Consider the following 20,453-nt stretch of genomic DNA (forward strand, 5'->3'; position numbering starts at 1 on the left):
CCCTAGCCAGTCAATGTGCAGCCCACCCTCTATAGCCAATGAAAGAGCAAAGCGGTGACGAACGGAGGACCAATCTGTATTCGGCACGCAGAATACCCAAAGAAAATGCACGGCTGTGCCACAGCCAATGGGAATTCCATGTGTGCACACACAGCAGCTAAAGTGGCATTGGTTGCTAGGACATCAGCAGTCCTAGTAACCAATGACAGCAATGAAAGCCGCCCTGAGGCTCCCAGCGTGGGGAAGAAGGCAGAGAGCGCACACAGTGCAACCACTGACAAAAGCCCAGGTGCTAGGTCGCAATTTCTAGTCGCCATGGTGACCTTGTGCTTTGGATTTGTTGAGCCCTGGCCTAAGAAAATGTAGGTTTGTGTTTTGCTGTTCCTGCACTGCTTTCAATTTGAACCCACATATTGGAGCATGAGAGTGAGGATGCACAAACTCAGAGTCATGTGACTAGAAGACTGTGGTCCCAATTAAACGCAGTGTGAAAATCATGCTTAATCTGGCCACAAGCAACTCAGATTGATGATAAATTAAAATGGCTTTCTGAGGTTTTTATTTTTTATTTTTTCACTTTTAGCATTAGAAATTCACGAATTTTTATGTTGGAATAGAGTTGCTGCTGCTTAAAACTCTTTTGACACCAACTCCTAAGGTTGTAGTTCCACCCTATTGCCATGGTAATCGCAGTCCTGGGTTTTTCTTCCTCCCAGGGACCCCAGGCATTGTAACACAGCAGGATGATGAAACTTGCAGGAGTTCACCTAAAACTAAAGAAATGATTTTAGGCTAAATTTTCCTTGAAGATTCCTCCGTACCGTACATACAGTATGTGCGTATTTCTTACATAAGAAAGTTATTTTTTTCTTGGTGTTGTTTGCCAGCTGCCTGCTTTGTGAATTTCTAAAGAGAGAGTTGCTTGCTATAAGTTAGGATGTACTAAGCTAGCTCTTATACATGCATCAGAGGCTTTCCCAGGAGCACGAGACGGATCCTTGTATTATTCTCGTGTTTAAATAGCCTGATTTTTTATTTTTTATTAATTGTTATTTATAAGAGACTATAGCTAAAATTCTCCTCTTTGCTTCTTCCGCACCTTTTGTTTTATGAACAAGGGAGATCTACTTCACTTTATCTACCTGATGGCAACACAAGTTTGCAAACTGACTAGTGAATATGCTTTAACACACCTGAAGTTGAGTATACGTTATTTTCCGTGAGCTTCTTATATGCCAGGGGCACATGCAGGAGGTTTCCTGGCATATGAGGGCCATGCAACAGTATTTCATATATTTATTTATTATTATTCTTTTTTTTTTTTTTTTTTTTTTAGTTTTCCATATGTTATAGAGCGCCGTTTTGTTTCATTTTATTACTATTTGTTTTTCAGAGGAATGAAAATGGGAGTTGGTTTTGTATTCTAAAGGGCTTTTAATATTTACTTTATACAGTATATGAAAAATGTGTCAGCCCTTTGACGGAACTTAAAAGGCTGTCCACTACATCTGTAATGATGGTGCTGGGAATGTTGGATGTGAAATGTAAATGACATTTTCACACCATTATGACCAATTTGATGTTTGAAAGACCTAAAAAAATAAAAAAAAAATAACGGGACCGCCACCTCAAATTAACTAGGTTCAGTTGGTTGCCCTATAGGTTTCCAATGTGCCAGCACCTCGTCCAAGGAGATGCAGACTATCAAACCTTTATTACAATGACATGGAGGTAGGTGCAATTTACACTTTACGCTTATACCCACTCCACAGATACAATCCTCAAGCGGTTCTTTAAAATACTAAAACATGGGTGCTCAACCCGTGGGCTGCTGAGTCCTCTGATGTGGCCCGAGACCTCATGCTCTGGGATGGCAGGTCGGCAAGCCCAGATTGGTATTAACAGTATGCCGACCAGCCATCAGAGTGCATGGAGCCAGTGCCGACAGCAGAGGAAGCAAGCGGCTACAGAGGGAGCAGGAGCCACATAAGCCAATGCTTCCTCTGTAGCGCCAGATCCTGTCCCAGGTGGAGTTATATCAAGTGCACTTCGCCTGGGACCTTTCTAGCTGCCTGAAGAGCGATGCCAGCAGAAACTGGAAGAGGAAAAGGTCAGTGTATTAAACGTCACATACACTGCACTTTTGCAATGGCCATATTAGCACAGCAAAAGGGTTATTAGGCTGCTTTCACACGGATCTGCAGGTGCAGACTTTCCTAGGGGTTAGATGTACTGAGCCATAGACTTCTCTTATATCCTGTGGGTTTGGTGAAGTACACCTGCAAGATGTAATAGATGTCTATGTGAAAGCGCAGCTAACCTGCAGGAAAGTCGCAGCTGCACCCGCGGTGCGGGAAAACTGCAGAGCATCAGTGTTAAAGCAGCCTTATACAGGGCTTAGGACAGTAAGGGCTCGTTTACATTTGGGGGTGGTAAAATCCCATAGTTTATTATGGCCCGTGACTGGTTACCAAATCACTTAAGTGGCTCTCACTCTTCAAATGGTTGAGCACCCCTGTATTAAAATTATTTTGAAGGACTTTTCGCTTGAGCTTTTATTGTCATTAAAATGGTTTCCTTGGGGGTTAACTGTTTACACTTATCAAATAAAATTTTGGTTAACTTAAAGTGTTACTAAACCCACAACAGAAAGATTAGTCTGTATATGCAGTAAAGTATGCTTGTTATAATCGTTGTGTAACCTAAGGGGTTAATCCTTTGCATTGTCTAAAAAGACCGTTTGATCCTGTCTTCTCTGATCTCCCCTTCTTCCACAGTCCCCAATCAATCTGGTGATAGAACAGAGCCTTGGGGACACTCTGCACATGCTCGGTTTGGTGTGTATTGTGCATGTGATCAGCACAGGGCCAATAAGAATGGTCTAGATGGAGAGTCAGGAGTAATGAAGCTTCATAGGACAGTCAAACGAAAATGAAAACTCTTCCTACAAGCTTTAACTAGACACTGATAGAAGTCATAAGACTGCTATATACTACTGATGAGAAAAGGTATTTAGCAGTTTATATTTACTAAAATAATTGCATTTCCGTGTACTGTGGGAGACCAGATATAGTGAATGCAGGGTCCTGGGTTTAGTAACACTTTAAATATTCATTATGCAGTTTCAGCATTTTTTTTGTATAACTGCTAAACATATTTCTGTTGCTCGGTTAAAGGGTTCTGCCCTTCATATCTAGGTTAGTTTTGTCAGCAAGTTGTCTATTGTAATAGATATCATCCCCTGACAGTAGTTGTCAAAACCCCTCCTTTGCCTTAAAGCAACCCTGTGACCAGGTTTAAGAATATGCAGAAAAAGGATATAAAATTCAAAATTTGTTGGATTACGTGCCCCTGCTTTGGTGGAAGGGGCCCCCTGAGCTCTTCAAGAGAATGCTAGAAAAATACATATAAATATTCTTTTACAGGGGACTGCTGCTCTATATTCTTACACCCGACGACAGTATTGCTTTGAAGCCCATCTATGGCACAACATAGACATATACCTTTGCAGTACTCTATTTTTGTGCCTGGAGTTGGGCTTTAATACACACCCATAGCTGCTCTTTTAGGTTCAGTGAAGTCTTCAGGGGGTGCATCTAAAGGGAGATTAATCAGAGCTGCTCCCCATAGCTTCACTACCCCTATCCAGCATTACAGCTTGGCTGTGGTCACCCTGTGGCAAAGGAAACTGAGTGCAATATTATCATGAACGTGGTTGATAAGAGAGGACTTAGCCTTCTTTCAAGAGACAGGAAGCAAGGCAGATCTGCAGATGGAGCAGAAAACCTTTAAACAAGCTGTGCTATCGTGGCGGTGTCTGTTGGGTTTAGGCAACAGACACTCCTGAGTTCTGTACAATATTATTTATCTACTTAAAGTTGATGTCTAGTCAAATTCTATCTGAGCTTAAACCTGCTCCCACCCTTATTCTAACTACTTTGTAAAGGAAAGATGCTTATCCTTATCTATTCTGAAGGTGCTCCAGTCTGGTCACATGATCTTCCCAGCAGCCAGCATCAGCAAAAAGGAGAGATTGCAGACAATGGCTGCCTATGTAGTGACATCACCCATAGGCTTGCGCTGTCGGCTGTCCCTCAGGTGCTGAGAGCCGATCATCTGAGCGGACTGGAGTGCCCTCAGAATAGGTAAGTATAGACATCTTTCCTTTGCAGGGTAGTTGGAAAAGGGCTTAGAATGGAGGTGGGAGTGGGTTGAGTATTTTACTGGACTTCTACTATAAGCAACTTTTCTCTTTTAAAGAAAACTACCATGAAGCTCTTGTTTTCCTCCACGTTAAGGCATGCCATCTCGTTTTTGTGCCTGCTTGATGCTTACAAAGTTTAAAAAGCAAAGCGTGGATATAATGTTGTTATAATTAGTATGTGGATAGATAATATTGGCAAGTGATAAAGAAAGACCCTAGTTTTACTACAACATAGGGTTAAATTAGAATTCCAGCCTAATACTAACTATGCTTAAAAATTACCCCCCCCCCCCCCCCCCAAATCTACCTATCCTGCCTAACCTGTGCACTTACATATTTTTAGTGCGTTCCAGTCATTTGATTCTGCATCTCCAGCTCCCTTGTTTCAGGAGTGCTGGCTGCATGGAAGAGGAGAAGCGCCTACAACTGCTGGAATATAAGTGATGTCACTGCTCCCGTGAATTCCCAGTCATTGTCTCCCATGCAGCCAGTGGTCACTGATATAGGGGATCACGTGATTTGGACCAGACTAAATAAAGGTAAGTATACAGATATTTTTTAAACAGTTTAGGCAGGATAGGTTGCATGTGGGGGGGGGGGGGGGGGGCATTTTTAAGCATAATTAAAGTGGTTGTAAACTCCATTCATGAAATTTGACCTAGGCACATATATCTATAATATTTTCTTATCTCTCTCTAAAGCCCCAAGTCTCATGTCTTTCTGCTGCTCCCTTCTGTTATCATCATAACTTTTGACAAGTTCTTCAACACATGAGATATAAGCAGCTGAACATTTTGGTGGGGAGGGAGCTAAGAGATAAGCAGAGAGCCGGTCTATTCATAATACAGCTCTGCTTGCTGCTTGCTACCTCTGCCTATGTGGAGTGGAGGAGTGAGCTTTTCCTCCAATCAGCTCACACAGTGTAAGCCCAGACTCTCCACCCACTGCTGAATGAGGAATCAAGATTTTTAACATGATCTGCACTTTCCAAAGGGCGTAGAAAGGGGAACACAGCAGATATACATGTAGAACTTATGTAGGGAGATTTGTTTCATTTCTGTGTATCATATGAGGCTGTTCACTTCACTGGGTATAGGAGGGGGTTTACAAGCACTTTTACATTAGTATGGAATCCAACTTTAAAGTGTTTGTAAAGGTAAAAGTTTTTTCACCTTAATGCATTCTATGCTGTAGAATGCAGCTGTATCACGGGCGCAAGCACTCCACATCATGCGAGGGAGTTCGCATGAAGTTGTTGAGTCCTTGCGGGAGAGAGCCGAGACAGCCTCCAAGGGCCCCAGAAGAGCAGGTTCGGGGCCACTCTGTGCAAAACGAGCTGCACAGTGGAGGTAAGTATAACATGTTTGTTATTTTAAAAAAAAAATGCCTTTAGTGATCCTTTAATGATTCATGACTTACCTAGGTTTTGTTTTTGTGGAATGAGTGACTTGTAAAAGAGGTGCTTGGGGTGAGGGGTATTTATGAAGTCTGTGTGTGTCTTCCAGTTTCTTCACCTGCAAAGCATATCCACCCATTGCAGGGCCTAAGAGCATGTAGGTATGTTTAGATTGCTGGGGGAATTCTTGGCCTTTGTAGGTCGATGATGGCATTTGCTGAGAATACTTCTGATAGTGTGATTTTGGAGATGTCTTAAGCTAGCCATACACAAAGCAAAGGAAAATCAATCAATTCCCCTATTTGTGCTAACAGCATGGATAAAGAAATTTCCACTGCTGGCTATTGTATTCGGCAGCCATGTACAGCCCACAATTTTCCATCGGGCTCAGTCGAATTTTTAAGTTGACTTTTGTCAAGTCAGGTGGTGCTTGCAGGGCCACCCACTGTTTAAAATGTGAACCTTCTATGGCCAGCTTTAAGCCCCATACACACAGGCCAAATGTTTGAAACAACAGCTGGTTAAAAAAAAAACGGCTGTGTGTCTGTCGGACATGTATGCTGGAAAACCAGCAGCCGACCAACTCCCGATTAGCGTTCTCAGCCAATGGCACAGAGTGCTGATCGGAGTGTTCTGACAGGAGGGGGGCATCCCCGTCAGAACACAACAGCTCAGAGGGGAGATCGCTAAACCAACCTTGCATGGTTAGTACAGCGTCTCCGACCAGAGCTGTCAGTTTTTTTTTCCGCATTGCACGAAAAAAAAAATGTAGTATACTCGTAAAATAAGAAATTATTCTCGTGCTACCGTGTGCAAAATGGAAATAATAAAAGAAAAAAAAAGGGGGGGGGGACTGCCACAAACACCTATGTGGATCAAGCCATATCCACTGAATGTACACTACATTATAGAAATTGATGTTGCGCTGTTCAAAAGGAATAAGTGGAAAATATTTCCTTTGGAACAGTGCAACATCAATTTCTCTAATGTAGTGTATACTCTGCTTTAAGCCTCGTACACACAATCACATTTTCTGTAGACAAAGCACCAGACTTTTGTCCGAAAGAACGTGTGCCATGAACTTGTCCAGCATACAAACGGTACACAATTGGCGGCCAACAAACACGAATGTAGTGACGTACTACAAGGAATTTCAGCTCTTGAACGCCACCCTTTGGGCACCTTCTGCTAATGTCATGTTTGGTGAGCATTGATTCCAAGCGTGCGTGTTTGTACTTTGGAGTTTTGTGTGACGGACTTGTGTACACGCGATAGGAAAATCTGACAACAAACCATTGTCCGCCGAAAATGTACTAGCCTGCCATCCAGCATTTGTTGGCGGAAAGCTGGACAACAATTGTCTGATGGAGCGTACGAACGGTCGGATTTTGTCAGTCTCTGAATTACGATCGTGTGTACGAGGCTTTCGTCTTGTTTGCACCAAGTTCAATTTATGACTTGCAATGCTCAGAGGAGATCAGGTAGAATAGGCACTGGTGCTACAAACTGATCCCAAACAAGAAACTCTGCTCTATGAAGTGGGAAGCCCCTTCCTGACCAAACACCAGCCAAACATTTGCTCAACAGAAGATCTGAAGTAGTAAAGCACTTTGAGCTGCTTGGTGTTTTTCATAGGAATAAAGGTCCAGCGTGGGAAGAATTTAGTTTAATTTACTTCAGAGCTGCTGTGAGCCAACTTATTGGTGACGGGTGAAGGGCAAGGCTTACCGCTGTGCATAATTCAAGGGATTTTCACCTTTCATGCAGAGTATGGAAAGCACAGGACTTTTCCACCTTAGCCATTTTGAAAATTACCTTATATATATATATATATATATATATATATCTCACAACAATGTTGTTTTTTAAAGCAGAAATAACCATTTTTTACTTAGTAGCACTTTAAATCAAGCTGGTCTTCTTTAAGGAAATGCTTTTTTTTTTTTTTTCTAGATATAGGTGTAAAAAAGACCAGTTTTGTGTAAATAATGCGACTAATGTGTTTTAATGGGGAAAAAAAAAGCTGTTTCTGTGTACAGTTTTTAAATATATATGTACACGGCGGCAGGCATATTACACAGACCTTTCTTTTAGCACTTCATAATGGTTATGCTCTACTAATCCCTCTCACAATGCAAGGCTATGAGTTGGCTGTCTGATTGAAAACAACACACTCCCCAATGTAGCGGAGGTTTTCTCAGTGCTGGTTTACCGAGAAGGTTGAATGAGCCTGAGTCAAATATAGAGCTCCCTCTTGTGGTTAATTCATAAATCTCAGTTTTTGCCCAGAATGGGGCTTTAAATAATTTTTTATCCTAGCCTGCCCTCCCACACTTCCCTTTAACCCATGCTGATAGGCTTCTTTCCCTTCTTAAAGAGGAAGTAAACCCTGATGGGTTTACTTCCTCTTTTTTTCCCTGCAAAGGTAAAGCATAATGGACTACTATGCATCGCATAGTAGCTCATTATGTGTCACTTACCTGACACAGGAGCCAGCGAAGTCGCCGCTGATCCCTGTAGTCCGCCGCATCCATGTTGCTGGTGGCGTCTCGCAGCTCCGACGAATCACAGCGGCGAAGCCGCGATGACGTCACTCCCGCGCATGCGCACGGGAGTCGCGTCTCGCAGCTCCGCCGCTGCCACTCGGCGAAGCCGCGATGACGTCACTCCCGCGCATGCGCACGGGAGTCGACAAATTTGGCAAATCCATTCATGGATTTGCCGCATTTAGTGCGCCTGTGCGCCGCTGTCTACGGCGCATGCGCCGTAGACAGCGGTGCCCATTTTCGGGCAAATATCTCCTAAACCATATAGGTTTAGGAGATATTGCTTGGACCTACAGGTAAGCCTTAATCTAGGCTTACCTGTAGGTCCAAGTTGTTTGGAAGGGTTTACTTCCTCTTTAAGCCTAGTACACACGGGCTTAAAGTCGGACGGCATCAGCCAGTTCAATAGAAGCCAGCCAACAATCGGCCCGTGTGTATTGCAGTCGGTCTGGTGGCATCCAGACGTTCGTCTGGCTTCTATTGAAGGAAAAAGGTCTCAGTCAATGGCCGTCCCCCTGTCAGAACACAATAGAACAACAGGAGAGAGGGCTGTACTAACATTGGATAGTTAGTACAGCGACTCCTCCTGAGCTGTCAGGTTTTTTTGTTTGTTGATCCAGCCCTGCGACATTGCTAGTCCTCTGCCGCCATCCTCTAATGTCCTTTTTCAATTCTGAATCCTGAGAGAAGCCCACTGCAGCCCATCCAATTAGTAGTCTCCATGTTAAGCAGGCACTGATGTGGACACTCAAAAAAGACCCAAACTAGGAAATAAAGAGACGTGGAAAAGACTTGGGGCCAGATCATCACATGGCTGTGGCTACCAATAGAAAGTAGAAAGTGCTTTTAGATAAGGCTGTTTTTTTGTTTTTTTTAAATGTAGCGATTAGTTCGGTTTTTTAGACTAGGTTTTATCATGGAGTTAATAAAAACATATGTAAGAGCAAGAATTTAAAACTTAAATATTGGATTAAAATGACAATCAAGTAAACAGTGCAATAATAATTAAAATATTTGCTTATTAGAATTACTCGGTACTTTCCCTTTTAAGAAGAGTTATTCTGTACAGGTGCTGGAAGACTGCAGTAATGTAACATTACCACTGCCGTGATTTTAAATGTCTTTTTGGAGTTTATAATTGCTGTAGTGGTCCAATGACATTTAAATTGCATCTAAACCCCCCCCCCCCGCCCAAAATATAAGCTAAATTCCAGAGATGGATTTGCATACATTGCATAGTTACATTGGTCCAGCTTGGAACATTGGAAGTATAAATATTACAAACCTGCGGGGCTGCTGTTGAAGCGGAGGATCTCTGTAGTAGATGCCACTACTACACAGTGATTGTCACTATCTTCCGAGTCTCCGAGTGGCTGCCATGCTGAAAAGTAACCACGGTGGGTCGCTTGCTTGGCACAGGTACCATTTACAGAAAGCCTTGCATTTTTTCTATACATTTAAGGCGTTCTCAGATCGGACTGGGTGGAGCTTGTAGCATAATGGCCCTTCCTCTCTACCTTGTCCAATCAGAGAAAGTTTTGCATTCACTGAGAAAAATGCAAGGTGTTCCATAAATGGTGCCCGGACTGAGCTCCCTTAACTGTGACAACAAAATGCTCTGCATTCTCAGTATGTCCTCAATCTTCAAGACTGAGGAAATCAGTAAAAGAGGTCTTGAAGATTGAGGACAGCCTTGGAGAGGATCACATCTACATGCATACCTAGATCAGTGAACCTTGGCACCCCAGATGTTTTGGACCTACCTTTCCATGATGCTCACGCACTCTGCAGTGTAGTTGAGCATCATGGGAAATGTAGTTCCAAAACATCTGGGGTGCCAAGGTTCGCCATCACTGCTATAGATCATTTTAATCAGTATACCGCATACATTTTGCCTGAGCTTTATCGGTGAACGCTTGAGAAAGATTTGCTTGATTTATTCTGAAAGGTTAAGAGAAGTTTAGTTAAGTCTTACACTTAATGGACTGAATTAGGATAGAGGATTGGGTTACTACACAACTGAAAATCACCTATCACTGACACTAAAGGCCAATTCACACTGACTTGCGCTAAAAGGTATTGAAAATGCATGTAAATTTCCATGTTTTAACGCATATCGACGGCTGTTGACATACATTTTGATGTCCACTGACCTGCATGCGCAGCGTTATGCTGTAAATAGGACACATTGGAAATGATTGTTTTTCACACGTCCTTCTGTTGATCTGCGTTTTACAGCTGGGCCAAAACGAAGATCAATGCACTGGTGTGAATTGGCCCTTAAAGAATTAGGACCGGTGACAAAGTAGCTCATACGTGATTAATCACACATTTTCCCGAAGAACTGTAAACACGTGCTACCCTGTTGTCAGTCCCTTATAATCGATTGTGGCTTTTTTTTAGCCACCTACTCAGCCACACAGATTAAATTGGTTCTAATGGTTGAAGTTTTTTTTACTTATGCACGAAGGTAAAAAAAACCTTCAGTATGCAGCAGTCCCGTCCGTCCCGTCCCCCCCAAAATATATACCTGAGCCCAGTTGTGATTCAGCATGAGATTTGCTGCTCTGCCTCCTCATTGGCTGAAAGACAGCAGCCGATCCTGCTAGCTCACACTTCTGTCAATCACTGCCAGTGAAGGGGGCGGGGCTAAGCCCCGTTCTGTGTGTCTTATGGGCACACAGAGTTGGGCTCAGGAGCGCACATGCACGAGTGCCCCATAGCAAGAGACTTGTGAGGTGGGTACTCGAAGAGGTGGAGACAGGAGCACCTGCAGGTTACCCGAGAAAAGGAGGATCAGGGCTGTTTATTGTAACCTTTGATATCACTTGATGGGTATGGCTCATTGGGTGAAAATCATACAAGCACCTTTAAAAGTAACCTATCATGGGGGAAATACAGAAGCTGCTATTGCTAACCCTCCGGGAAAGCTAGTTGCCCGTTTTTTTTTTTCGTTTTTTTTTTTAATCAGTGACTTTTTTTTTCTCTGTTGGTTGAGCTGGATGGACTTCTGTCTTTTTTCAACCAGATTACTTATGTAACCTGTAGCTACATTGGTGTCGCTGTTTTTGAAGAGGGTGGCCCTAAAGGCTAAGTCCAGGTCTCAGACCTAGTTCCATGCTTCTCACATATTTAGGGTGTAACGTGAAGCATGGCTGCATACATAATCCCTCCCCCTTATTGCTGCATTGCATTCATTTTTATAAAACATATTTTTTATTATATCCAGGCGGAGCCACGTCTTACATTCACTGGTATCACTCCCAGTAAATTACTACATGTCCCATATTCCACCGCGGCAGAAGGTCTGTGTGGAGCCGCACCAGTGATCCCCTCCTCTCTCATCCCTGTATAGTCCAGCCTCACTTCCTCCTCCAGGTCTGTTCCTCTATGGGTGGTGAAGGTGGGGCTGGGAGAAAACAGTACAAGAGCCTGCACATTCCACCATGGAGTGCTCCACAGGCTTCCTAGCAAAGAGTTAGTAAATACATATTGACCATTAGATCAATGTTGCTGGATTTATTTATTTTTTTTATACAAAAAGTGGACCACTTTAAGTCAGTTTGTTAGAAGGATGGATGTGGAAATGTACGGAGCAGCGCACATTGTAGCAAAACTTCAGTCAAAGTGAAGGAATGGTTTGCAGGTTTAGAATCCGGCATGATTCACATCAGTAAAATGAGTTGATTCCTCCATCCACACTAAGCAGCTTGGATGGAGGAATCTACACTGCCGGCGTTTGTTTTCAAACAGCCTCAAGGACCCACGGCTGCTTGAATACCCAAACAGTGACTGCAATCTGATTGAACTGCCAATATTGCACCGACTGTAAACGCAATAGCGGCGTTTTGCCGGCGGTATTACAGCGCTGCCCCATTGATTTCAATGTGGAGGAGCGGTAAACACACCGCTCCAAAGAAGCTGCTGGCAGGACTTTTCCCTGATGTCCTGCCAGCGCACCGCTGTAGTGTGAAAGCCCTCGGCCTTTCACACTATATACAATGGTGCAGCTTCTTTAGGGCGGATTGCAGGCACTATTTCTAATGCTATAGCGCCCACAAAACGCCCTGGTGTGAAAGGGGTCTTAAAGTGAACTTACCAGACATATTAAAGCATATTTTAAAGTGGAACTTTAGATCAGAAAACTATCCTGCTCAATCACTTTAGGCTGGTCCCTTTTGCAGTTAACATAAGTGCCTCACACTGCTCTGCACATGCTCAGTTGCTCTCTATTTTTTGCCACTGTGGCAAATTTGTAGAGGTTGACCTGCCTAAAGATTTACTGCTGTTCAGGGGCTCTGGGCTTCAGCAAAATGGCAGCCTCCAGCAAAAAGAATCAGGAGCAATGCTAGAGGCAATTTACCACGCACACTGATGTTGGTAGCATAACTATTAACCTCTTGGCACCGGCGCCTCCCAGCCCTTCAAGGGGTTTAGGATGCCGGGTGGCGCAGCAGGGTTTATGATCGTCATGATTTTCCTGCCAGTAGCTGTGCGGGGAGCGCACTCTTGGCACAGCTGTATTTACACTAATTCACGCGAAATATGCGGCTGCTCAGCGCCAAGGCCCACCCGCCAAGAGGCCACATATTTGCGAGCGGCCAGCACCAAGTGGTTAATGTGGAATGTATGTTCCTTACTAAAGAGCATTTTTATCAAGTTGACATGGGTAAAGTTCAGTTTTAAGCCAAAAACAACCATTTTTATTTCCTTTTCTCCACCGAGCACCCCTGAGGTCCTCTTATTGGACAGGCAGGAATAATTGGGGCCTATCGCCAAAGTTGGGGAAATTAATTCATTAGAAAAGGGAATACAGAACCATAGGCACACAGAAGAGCGTTTTGTCAGCTAACAGAAGTTATACCAGGTACTGTGTAATGGTTCCTGCTTTTAGCTGAAACTTTACTTATAAAATGTTTAAAAAGTCTGGCCATTTTCCTTCATGTTCTAGTAGGATTCTACTTTAATTCAAACATGTGTTTGTGCTAAAGAAGGCAGCTTTCTTCATTATATATTATTTCTCTACCCATCTGCAGATGTCACTTGCTTCCATCAAAGTTATTTAATAAAACTGGCAAAGGTCTTCCATGGACATTAGCCATTAGAATTGTCTGTGGCAGTCTTGTGATTGGTTTTTAGTAAGGATATGACAATCTTATTACAGCGAGGAGAGAAGATAGTTGACTTTAGGCCTGTTCCACATGGACTTGAGTATATATAACAGCAATCTTTGTTGAAGCTTTTAAAGTACCATTCAACTCTAGTTTGTAAATGTTCAACACAAATCCTAATAGGAGTGTTGATTGTCACTTTAAGCAAGCTGCTAGCAGGCTTCCCACAAGCTCTAGGTTGGGTTCACACTTACTGCGTCTGCGGCTCACAGCAGGGGGTCTGGTGTATGTCTGTTCACCGATTCAGGTGTGAATCAGGTCTGAATTTGCACCTGAAACTGAGCCAAAGCCTGAGCAGGACCCGTCTGCATTCCGGACTGCGGCCACCCTGGCGCTGTGTGAACCGGCTCCATTGCAAGCCAGTCACACTCTCTTGTCATGCGAATTGGATGTGGAGAAATCCGCATCCAATTTGTATCAGTGTGAACCCAGCCTCAAAAAGTTCTGAAGCCCGCTAGCAGCTTGCATAAAGTGGCAGTCAACACTCCGATTAGGATCTGTGATCAACATTTACAATCCGGAGCTGATTGCTACTTTAAAAGCTTCAAAGCAGCTTGCTGAAAGCTCTGTTAATGCTTTGTCAAAGCTTGCTGTTCACGCTGCTGAAGCCCGTGTGAAACAGGCCTTACACCATCCAATGTGATTAAACAATCTTTAGATCTACTACATGCAAAATGAGTGAATTGTTCAAGTAGGGCCTCCTCATAGTTTCTAAAGGTGATCAGAAATTGCACATTGAGTTGCAGGGTGTATGGCCTGCATTGGGTTAAAACCCCTTACACACTATTCGATTTTCTGCAGATTTTTGTCTTCAGATTTACCAAAACCATGTAGTGCAAGGGCCTGCCTGATTGCATCCAAATTGAAACTCTTAAGGTATGACCTCATATTATATGGTTTTGGTAAATCTGAAAACAAAAATCTGCAGAAAATCTAATAGTGTGTATGGGGCTTAAGAGCTTGCACCTGATTGCAGAGATAACCTAGAAGTACTAGGGAGTGGAGACATTCCCATCTGATACAATCTGATTTGATCTTTCCTGCATTGTAATAAAGTACTGATAGGGATGAAGGTAAAGGCATAGCAGAAGACTTTATGGGGATTCTTGGGGTGTCTTGGTTTCTTTTCATCTATCAAAACTTGTAGCATTTGAAGTCTGTGAATTTAGCCACTGTGACATGTGATAATCCAGATACATTTCATTGTGGAGTGGAAGAAAAGTCCACTCCATGTGCCAGAATACACTGGATCAGTTCTTACCTCTCCTCACAATATAGTTCAGGTTTAAGCATTTTACAAACACTGAGTTTAGAGCCGGCACCCCAGTGATATCCTTTACAGTAAAGATGTGAAATTTTATAACTGTCTGTCTGGGAGAATAGAATGGATGAGGATCAACATGAGAATGAGCCATAGATCCGTATGGCAATACTCGTATAACACTTCTTTTAACAGCTTTCAACCTTTACTCATTTTATTTTATTTCCCTGACTATAAGGTATGCAAAATCCCTAAACTGGTCATATACTGTATGTGTGCCATTACCAAACGCAAAATGTGGCAAGCTTGCCGACTCTCACTGGTGTGGTTTTTTTATTTTTATTTTTTTTATTTAAGGGACAGTTTATATTAATTGCAGAGCTCTTACATTGCGTTTCTTCTTTTCCTGGTGATGGGGTGAAAGATTGTACCCTAGTGGTTTGACTAAGAAGGGCTTATCAAGTAATTGGACTGGCCAATGGGCTAGCATTGAATACAGTATAATGCTGATTGATGAATCGATCATACCGTCTTCTGGACCACAAATGGCTGCATGTGATTGGTGTATGATCTGACTGGTGGAGGGCCATAAAGTAGATTGAAACCCTAAAGCCAGCCATACAATGATTGATTGAAATTCGTCCAGTTCAACAGGGCCTGGCTGAATTTCGATGTATGTGTGGCCACTCCTGGTTGGAAAAATGACCCAATCAGAGGCTTCTGATGGTAGAGAGTTCTCCTGTCAGAAAACAATGTCAGGGGATGGGGGGGATCTGTCCACCTAGCTTTTGTGGATGGAGTAATCAGTTACTTTTGTCTGAATGGAAAAAAATGATCTATGGCTAGCTTAACTGTATAACATTTAAGCTGGCCATTGCGGCTGGAGGTACTTGCAGCCATTTATTCACAGGAAACTATGAATGACTGACGCAACTATGTGGGCGGAGCCCCACACGGGCGTGCTGTTTTCATATAGTGACAACGGGTGCGGGGAGAGGGCTGCAGATGCTGGATCATGTAATGTGTTCCAAAAGTGATCTGATGCTTTAAGAAAAGTTGCAGAGTGGAAAATAGTTTTTGGAATTAATTACATATTAAAGCTTAATGTTTGGGACTTTTCTGATTGGGTGAGATCTACTTTATTGATTAAATTGGTTTATAAAAGATTACACAGCTCCCTCCCCACATTTGCTTTTTTTTTTTTTTGATACAAGGGGGTATTACTTACCTTATTCCTTGGTCCCGTAGGCCTCTTTTCTGCTGGCTTCAGTATTGACTGTGAGTGTGAAGCTGCTGCTCTTCTCTGGTCGTGTGGCCACCCCTCTTGTAGACTTCATCATGTAGCTTGTGTTGCATTGTATTGGTATCATCAAGGGGCCACCCACATTCTGAGGTGAGAGCCAAAAAGAGTGCCGGCTGCCGCAGGACCGAAGATTAAAGTGGTTTTAAAGGCAGAATTTTTTTTTATCTTATTGCATTCTATGCATTAGGATGAAAAACCTTCTGTGTGAAACAGCCCCCAATACTTACCTGAGCCCCATCTCAATCCAGCAATGTTGCACAAGAGACTCGGCTGTCCTGGAATCTCCCGCCTGGATTGGCTGAGACACACCATTGGCTCCCATTGGTGTCAGTGAGCCAATGAGGAGATAGAGGAGGTGGGGCCAAGCCACAGCTCTGTGTCTGAATGGACACACAGAGCAACGACTCAGCTTGGGTGCCCCCATAGCAAACTGCTTGCTGTGGGGGCAGGAGGGAGGGGCTAAGAGAGCCCAAGAAGAGGAGGATCAGGGCTGCTCTGTGCAAAACCACTGCACAGAGCAGGTAAGTATAAGTATACACCCCCCCCCCATTAAATGAGCATTAGAACCCCTAGGCTCCAGGGGAAGCAGTCAGCCACATGTTATTTTATATAAGCTGACCAGAGTTCAGCTGTAAAACAATACATGTACTCTGGAAGGTATTTTTTATTTTTTTCCCATATCTACCACCATTGTGATGCATCCTACACTTAAAGTACATAACAGTTTGATACCCAAATCTACGACCAGTATGGCACTACTACACGGTTCATATTCCCAATCCTCCAATTTGTGAGTTTGGCGCTATGTGACATCTTCACAATCAGTCGCTCTGAATTCATACTGTATTCTGTGCTTTCTGATGTACAGCCTCCAATACCAGTGCGTCACCCTACACCAGGGTATAGTGAAAAACTTTTCTGTTCCTTTATATTGACATTGCATGCTAAGGAAGTCTGGACAATGCAAATAATTTATTCAGGACGTCATATATATCTCCGCATAAGAATGCTTAAATTATATTTTATTTGCCTGACTGAAGCTTTTGTGTTTGAGTAAAAGAGAATGTTTTATAAGAATCCTTTCATCCACATTATCACTTATTTATAATGAACACGGTTTTTATCGGACTCCTGAAATCCTATACAACTGTGAAATGTATTATGCTTTCATGTAATCCTGTTTGAAAGACGTTAACTCCACGCATCATGGATACTGAGCAAGTTTAAGGGGGAGATTTTTTTTTTTTTTTTTTCTTGAGTTCAGTATCCATTTAGACCAGGAGAAGACTATATCTTTAATATCTTTATCATTTATTTTGGAACTTTGTATCCAGTTGTCTCACAGGGGTGAAATTGGCACAAGAAGATTAATAAAAAAAAATATGTGAGTGCAAGATTCTCTGCTGTGTTTGGTTTTTACATTATATAAAACTCTTGTAAATGGTAACGCTATAACAGTGATGGCGAACCTTGGCACCCCAGATGTTTCGGAACTACATTTCCCATGATGCTCAACTATACTGCAAAGAGCAGAGGCATCATGGGAAATGTAGTTCCAAAACATCTGGGGTGCCAAGGTTCGCCATCACTGCGCTATACATTGAGTATCACACAAGTATAGAGGCCCTGATGGGAAATGTCAAATAAACCTGTGTTTTAGCATGCAGGTCAAAGCAACAAATTCACTTATAAACCCTCACCTTGTAAAATAACTCAGTTTAAAATAGAGATTAAAGGCAAAACATTTGTGAATACAGGATCTCATAAAAGTGAGTACACCCCTCACATTTTTGTAAATATTTTATTATATCTTTTCATGTGACAACACTGAGGAAATGACACTTTGTTACAATGTAAAGTAGTGAGTGTACAGCTTGCATAACAATGTACATTTTCTGTCCCCTCAAAATAACTCAACACACAGCCATTAATGTCTAAACTGCTGGCAACAAAAGTGGGTAAACCCCTAAGTGAAAATGTCCAAATTGGACCCAAATATTTTGTGTGGCCACCATTATCTTCCAGCACTGCCCTAATGCTCTTGGTCATGAAGTGCACCAGCTTCACAGGTTGCTACTGGAGTCCTCTCCACTCTTCAATGACGACATCAAGGAACTGGTGGATGTTAAATACCTTGCGCTCCTCCACTTTCCGTTTGAGGATTCCTCACAGATGCTCAATAGGGTTTAGGTCTAGAGACATGCTTGGCCAGTCCATCACCTTTATCCTCGCCTTCTTTAGCAAGGCAGTGGTCACTTAGAGGTGTTTGGGGTCGTTATGTTGGAATACTGCCCTGCTTTTTCATACATGTACACAGTATAGCAGAAAAATATCAGTAATATGAAATGTTGGGTTAGCATATTCTTTAAGTATGTCCTCTACTGCAATATTCAGCTTCCTCTTACTTGCCCTGTCACATTTTGTAGACCACCTGGAGCAAGAGAAATATCTTGTACTTTTGGATATGAGGAGCCACTGATCAAGAGAGGTAGCAGCCTTGGGCCAAAACTAGGACCCTAAACAATGTTCTTTTCAGTACAGGTTAACCTCCAACAAGGAGAACCACCTTGTCACCCCTAGCGTAGGTGGTCAGGCACTATAGCTGACTGCCGTGTTCTGCACCTTTAGCAGCCCCGTTTCCATAAGCCAAGCAAGTCTACCAATACTCGTTTGCCCCCAGTTTTTATACACAATGCTACAGTGGCTACCACCCTGGGGCAAGAATGAACTAAGCACAGTGAACAGGTACTTGTGCTAGACAGGCAGAGTGGTCCAGTTAGTTGGGGCTCAGAGCAGGCAGAGTACCAAAGAGTAGTCACAGTCTATCCATGGTTAAAAGGCAGGCAAAGTTTTGAGGGTACTCAAAATCTGATTCGAGTTCATCAACAAGGGAATCCAAGCAAGCTGGCAGGGAAGGTTAAAGATGCATGTCTAGGCATGGGAACAAGGCAGGCAAACAGTGTTTTTAACATGTGCTTCAAGCTCCCCATCACAAGCAAGAGACTAAGAGCTTGGCTGGCTTAAAACAGGTTTCGTCTCCACCCAGATGCTGTCTCCATCAATCGCCCTGCAGGTGGACAATCAGACAGGGAATGCTGCTTAGTCAAAACTGGGATGCTGGAATGAGACCAGCGGCTCTCCTAGAACAGAAGCGTTACACGCTCCTGACACACCTATATATAAAAGTCTGACCCTCATTAGTCCAGCACTAGCACACACCAACCTTGTTAGCAATACCGAGGAAGGTTTTTGGTCATCCATTATACCACTTACCAGGTTAAACAGTATGACTGTGCCTTTAACAAGGTAGTCTCTCTGGCACCACAGCAGTCTCCCTTACTGAATAGTGCATACTTCCTGTTAAACATATCAGAGAATAGGGATGAGGTTCCGGTTTACCGCTTCCGAGGGTTAGTGGTAGATCTTTCATATTTGAGGCTCATGGACTCAGCAACATAATTCAGGAATTTCCTATAGTAATCATATTGCACTACCTGGCTTTTGAACTTGGGTCAGTTGGCTTAGAAGATCCATTACTGCATTTGTATATTCCAGACCCCTTCCTATAAAAGGGTGAAGTCACAGCAGCCATATTGACAATGTGATTTATCTTAGATAGGGAGTGGTGCTGACAAACTGTATAGAGAAAAAGATTAAATGTCATCTACAGTGGGTATAGAAATGAATCATCCCTTTAACCACTTATGGATTGGAAGGATTTACCCCCTAATGAGACCATTTTTTGCAATGCAGCACAGCGTTACTTTAACCCACAATTGCGCAGGCATGCATCGCTGTGCCCAAATAAAATTGATGTCCTTTTTTTCCCACCAATAGAGCTTTCTTTTGGTGGTATTTGATCACCTCTGCGGTTTTTATTTTTTAATAAAAATAATAATTTTTTGATTATTTTTTGAAAAAAAAAATACATATCCATATACATTGCTATAATACATATCCAAAAAAAATAAAATAAAAAAAATACAAAATTTCTTCATCAGTTTAGGCCAATATGTATTCTGCTACATATTTTTGGTAAAAAAAAAAAATTCCAAAGCATATATTGATTGGTTTGCGCAAACCTTATAGCGTCTACAAAATAGGGGATAGATTTATGGACTTTTAATTTTTTTTTTATAGTTTTTACTGGCAATGGTGGCGATCAGCGATTTTTAGCGGGACTGCGACATTGCGGCGGACAAGTCTGACCCCAAGTGACACAAATACAGTCAACAGTGCTAAAAAAAAAAAAAAAAAGGAACACATTACTGTATAAATTACACTGGCAGGGAAGGGGTTAACACCAGGGGCGATCAAAGGGTTAACTGTGTCCTAGGGAGGTACTAACTGTGTGGGGGATGGACTGACAAGGACTAAACAGAGATCGCTGTTCCTGATTACTAGGAACAGATAATCTCTGTATTCCACTGTCAGAACGGGGATCTGCCTTGTTTAGCAGATCCCCGTTCTGCTTCTCTGTGGAGAGATTGCAGGTGGCCAGCGGATAACGCGGCTGCTGGTCACATGCAGTGGGCCTGCGCATGCTCACAGTATCTATTACATGAAACGATG

The sequence above is a fragment of the Lithobates pipiens genome, unplaced genomic scaffold (genome assembly GCF_037356315.1).
Source record: "Lithobates pipiens isolate NorthernLeopardFrog02 unplaced genomic scaffold, aLitPip1_a1.2 Scaffold_23, whole genome shotgun sequence".
NCBI classification, from domain to species: Eukaryota; Metazoa; Chordata; class Amphibia; order Anura; family Ranidae; genus Lithobates; species Lithobates pipiens.